This window comes from Taudactylus pleione, unplaced genomic scaffold, assembly GCF_031769625.1.
Source record: "Taudactylus pleione unplaced genomic scaffold, aTauple2 ptg000306l, whole genome shotgun sequence".
Classification (NCBI taxonomy): domain Eukaryota; kingdom Metazoa; phylum Chordata; class Amphibia; order Anura; family Myobatrachidae; genus Taudactylus; species Taudactylus pleione.
The window spans coordinates 768,811-774,810 of NW_028284707.1; positions in this window are offsets into that span (position 1 = coordinate 768,811).

Below are 6,000 nucleotides of genomic sequence, written 5' to 3' on the forward strand. Positions count from 1 at the left end.
GGAACCACCTCTAGGGACTTGTACTGAGCCGCACCTCCTGCACAGGAACCACCTCTAGGTACTTGTACTAAGCCACACCTCCTGCACAGGAACTACCTCTAGGGACTTGTACTGAGCCGCACCTCCTGCACAGGAACCACCTCTAGGGACTTGTACTGAGCCACACCTCCTGCACAGGAACCACCTCTAGGGACTTGTACTGAGCCACACCTCCTGCACAGGAACCACCTCTAGGGACTTGTACTGAGCCACACCTCCTGCACAGGAACCACCTCTAGGGACTTGTACTGAGCCGCACCTCCTGCACAGGAACCACCTCTAGGGACATGTACTGAGCCACACCTCCTGCACAGGAACCACCTCTAGGGACTTGTACTGAGCCGCACCTCCTGCACAGGAACCACCTCTAGGGACTTGTACTGAGCCGCACCTCCTGCACAGGAGCCACCTCTAGGGACTTGTACTGAGCTGGCCACTCTGTTCTCTTCAGCGACTGGCCTCCGGTATTCTCATCACTGAGGATAGTGCTGAGGATAGATAACAGAGGATAGATAACAGGGAGCTCCACTGATCACCGCACATAACGGGTCCCTGAACAGCAGGTGCACCAGCGCTAGTGTAATAGGTCTCCTCAGGTGGTAGCTGCCCTCTTTACCGCAGGCTCTGGACTCCTCTCACTGCTCACAGGAAAAGCTCCTCATCGGAGCATAGGGCTGAAAATAATTTAGGCTTGCCGAGAGTAGTGCAGGGCATCCCTCCCCGCAGAGCAGGACTGTAACTAGGGTAGTGTGACCTGTGCCATGAGCAGGGGGCACTGCTCGGGCCTGTCAATTTTCCATTTAATTATCATTCTCATTTGAGTAGACACCGCCGGCGGTGATTGGCTGCTGCAGCGCTGCACACAGGCAGCACACACAGCCAGCGTCCTGCAAGACCCGTTGAGTTTTAAAATCCTGGTCCACAACGTAAAAAGGCTCTGTAGTTCGTATTTTGCAATCACTGTGGACAACAGCTCCTTTGTACTGAGCCACACCTGCTGCACAGGAACCACCTCTAGGGACTTGTACTGAGCCGCACCTCCTGCACAGGAACCACCTCTAGGTACTTGTACTAAGCCACACCTCCTGCACAGGAACTACCTCTAGGGACTTGTACTGAGCCACACCTCCTGCACAGGAACCACCTCTAGGGACTTGTACTGAGCCACACCTCCTGCACAGGAACCACCTCTAGGGACTTGTACTGAGCCACACCTCCTGCACAGGAACCACCTCTAGGGACTTGTACTGAGCCACACCTCCTGCACAGGAACCACCTCTAGGGACTTGTACTGAGCCGCACCTCCTGCACAGGAACCACCTCTAGGGACTTGTACTGAGCCACACCTCCTGCACAGGAACCACCTCTAGGGACTTGTACTGAGCCGCAGAGCCACACCTCCTGCACAGGAACCACCTCTAGGGACTTGTACTGAGCCACACCTCCTGCACAGGAACCACCTCTAGGGACTTGTACTGAGCCGCACCTCCTGCACAGGAACCACCTCTAGGGACTTGTACTGAGCCACACCTCCTGTACAGGAGCCACCTCTAGGGACTTGTACTGAGCCGCACCTCCTGCACAGGAACCACCTCTAGGGACTTGTACTGAACCGCACCTCCTGCACAGGAACCACCTCTAGGGACTTGTACTGAGCCACACTTCCTGCACAGGAACCACCTCTAGGGACTTGTACTGAGCCGCACCTCCTGCACAGGAACCACCTCTAGGGACTTGTACTGAGCCGCACCTCCTGCACAGGAACCACCTCTAGGGACTTGTACTGAGCCGCACCTCCTGCACAGGAACCACCTCTAGGGACTTGTACTGAGCCACACCTCCTGCACAGGAACCACCTCTAGGGACTTGTACTGAGCCACACCTCCTGTACAGGAGCCACCTCTAGGGACTTGTACTGAGCCGCACCTCCTGCACAGGAACCACCTCTAGGGACTTGTACTGAACCGCACCTCCTGCACAGGAACCACCTCTAGGGACTTGTACTGAGCCACACTTCCTGCACAGGAACCACCTCTAGGGACTTGTACTGAGCCGCACCTCCTGCACAGGAACCACCTCTAGGGACTTGTACTGAGCCACACCTCCTGCACAGGAACCACCTCTAGGGACTTGTACTGAGCCACACCTCCTGCACAGGAACCACCTATAGGGACTTGTACTGAGCCGCGCCTCCTGCACGGGAACCACCTCTAGGGACTTGTACTGAGCCGCACCTCCTGCACAGGAACCACCTCTAGGGACTTGTACTGAGCCACACCTCCTGCACAGGAACCACCTCTAGGGACTTGTACTGAGCCACACCTCCTGCACAGGAACCACCTCTAGGGACTTGTACTGAGCCGCACCTCCTGCACAGGAACCACCTCTAGGGACTTGTACTGAGCCACACCTCCTGCACAGGAACCACCTCTAGGGACTTGTACTGAGCCGCACCTCCTGCACAGGAACCACCTCTAGGGACTTGTACTGAGCCGCACCTCCTGCACAGGAGCCACCTCTAGGGACTTGTACTGAGCTGGCCACTCTGTTCTCTTCAGCGACTGGCCTCCGGTATTCTCATCACTGAGGATAGTGCTGAGGATAGATAACAGAGGATAGATAACAGGGAGCTCCACTGATCACCGCACATAACGGGTCCCTGAACAGCAGGTGCACCAGCGCTAGTGTAATAGGTCTCCTCAGGTGGTAGCTGCCCTCTTTACCGCAGGCTCTGGACTCCTCTCACTGCTCACAGGAAAAGCTCCTCATCGGAGCAGAGGGCTGAAAATAATTTAGGCTTGCCGAGAGTAGTGCAGGGCATCCCTCCCCGCAGAGCAGGACTGTAACTAGGGTAGTGTGACCTGTGCCATGAGCAGGGGGCACTGCTCGGGCCTGTCAATTTTCCATTTAATTATCATTCTCATTTGAGTAGACACCGCCGGCGGTGATTGGCTGCTGCAGCGCTGCACACAGGCAGCACACACAGCCAGCGTCCTGCAAGACCCGTTGAGTTTTAAAATCCTGGTCCACAACGTAAAAAGGCTCTGTAGTTCGTATTTTGCAATCACTGTGGACAACAGCTCCTTTGTACTGAGCCACACCTGCTGCACAGGAACCACCTCTAGGGACTTGTACTGAGCCGCACCTCCTGCACAGGAACCACCTCTAGGTACTTGTACTAAGCCACACCTCCTGCACAGGAACTACCTCTAGGGACTTGTACTGAGCCACACCTCCTGCACAGGAACCACCTCTAGGGACTTGTACTGAGCCACACCTCCTGCACAGGAACCACCTCTAGGGACTTGTACTGAGCCACACCTCCTGCACAGGAACCACCTCTAGGGACTTGTACTGAGCCACACCTCCTGCACAGGAACCACCTCTAGGGACTTGTACTGAGCCGCACCTCCTGCACAGGAACCACCTCTAGGGACTTGTACTGAGCCACACCTCCTGCACAGGAACCACCTCTAGGGACTTGTACTGAGCCGCAGAGCCACACCTCCTGCACAGGAACCACCTCTAGGGACTTGTACTGAGCCACACCTCCTGCACAGGAACCACCTCTAGGGACTTGTACTGAGCCGCACCTCCTGCACAGGAACCACCTCTAGGGACTTGTACTGAGCCACACCTCCTGTACAGGAGCCACCTCTAGGGACTTGTACTGAGCCGCACCTCCTGCACAGGAACCACCTCTAGGGACTTGTACTGAACCGCACCTCCTGCACAGGAACCACCTCTAGGGACTTGTACTGAGCCACACTTCCTGCACAGGAACCACCTCTAGGGACTTGTACTGAGCCGCACCTCCTGCACAGGAACCACCTCTAGGGACTTGTACTGAGCCACACCTCCTGCACAGGAACCACCTCTAGGGACTTGTACTGAGCCACACCTCCTGCACAGGAACCACCTATAGGGACTTGTACTGAGCCGCGCCTCCTGCACGGGAACCACCTCTAGGGACTTGTACTGAGCTGGCCACTCTGTTCTCTTCAGCGACTGGCCTCCGGTATTCTCATCACTGAGGATAGTGCTGAGGATAGATAACAGAGGATAGATAACAGGGAGCTCCACTGATCACCGCACATAACGGGTCCCTGAACAGCAGGTGCACCAGCGCTAGTGTAATGGGTCTCCTCAGGTGGTAGCTGCCCTCTTTACTGCAGGCTCTGGACTCCTCTCACTGCTCACAGGAAAAGCTCCTCATCGGAGCATAGGGCTGAAAATAATTTAGGCTTGCCGAGAGCAGTGCAGGGGATCCCTCCCCGCAGAGCAGGGCTGTAACTAGGGTAGTGCGACCTGTGCCATGAGCAGGGGGCACTGCTCGGGCCTGTCAATTTTCCATTTAATTATCATTCTCATTTGTAGCTTCCTCTTCTTTTATCCCCAGCATCTCCTGGTTGCCCCTATCTCTTCCCTGGCCCTTCCCCAAGAGGCCATGGCCCTTTTTCGGGTGCAATATCTAATGTCCCTATTTCAAAAATGAGGGTGGGCAATGCTCTTTCTGGCACAGGGCACCAAAACATCTAGTTACGGCTCTGCCGCAGAGCCCCACCCAGAGCCCCCTGACGACCGATTGTGGTAATCCTTAGCCTAAAACCTGCCTGGGAAAATTACCTACACAGTGGTAACAACGTCCTCACAAATGGTTCAGTGGTTCCAGAGTTTATCGCAATCAGACAAACAGACATTCTCATTTATAAGATATAGGGCGGGATGCAGCAAGCCGAGAAATGCGGTAAGCCCTCGAAAATGCAACCGCATTCCTCATATGCACCAAGCCTCCGGAGTGCGATGCACTCAGGGGCTTGGCTACAGTGGGTAATGCCATTTTCCTGATGGTGTTACCCATAAAAGCCTATGGGCTTCTTTCCACAGAATGCTGATAGAGGGATCCAATTGGTTCCCTCCTAGCACCTCCTGCGGCATGCGCAGAAGGACGCCGGAGGGGCTTCTGGGTCAACGGCGGCATGCATGCAAAGACCGGAGGAATGCATCGCGAGTGCGATGCGTCATGCAACCTGCCCATGTAGGTATTGGGCCTGAGTCAGACATGTACGCAAACCCGATGGTTTGTGTAGAACTGTGATGGTGGCCGATTGGCGCATGCATAGGATCTATACTTCGCATGTGCCAATCAGTGTCTGCGAGCTCGCATTGCTGATTGACAGGCTGTGTGGGGGTGGCATTAGGCAGCGTCCCAGAAATCAGGGAAGTGTCATTTTCTGGGTATGCTGGAGCCAGTGGCTTCACTCAATTAGGTGAACATTGGTATTTTATGCAGATTGCGTGCAACTCAGAATCTGGACCTAACAGTCACCACCTGTGGTTACTGTACGTGGCATTTCCTCTACCTATCCCCTCACAGGTCCAGTAAAAGTTTCCTTCACAGTGCCTGCCATCTCTGTGTGCCTCACAGCAGCTCCCTTCAACATATTGGACTGTACTTGCTGTGTCACACCTCATTCACAACATATATATATATATATATATATATATTAATTCTTTATTTATTGAAGGAAACAAGAAGAATCAACATTAATAAAGAATACACAATATATAACAGAAATGTTTCCGTAATTTTTTCCAAAATTTAGAAAAACAAAACAAAATATATAAACAAATATTCAAAACATGAGGTAGGGGGGGCGCGAAAGGGGGGGTGGTAGAACAAAAACAGGTACATATCAAACAAAATGCATCACCAAAATACACAGATGTGAAAAAATAAATAAAACTTACCAAAGCACAAAGCAAATGGGCCCGTGGGGAGGACCCGAGGAAGGCAAGGCAGAGAGTCAGACTAAGGGGTCTATTTACTAAGCTGTGTTAGGAGATAAAGTGAATGGTGATAAGGTACAAGCCAATCAGCTCCTAACTGCCATGTCACAGGCTGTGTTTGAAAAATGGCAGTTGGGAGCTGATTGGCTGGTACCTTATCACCGTTCACTT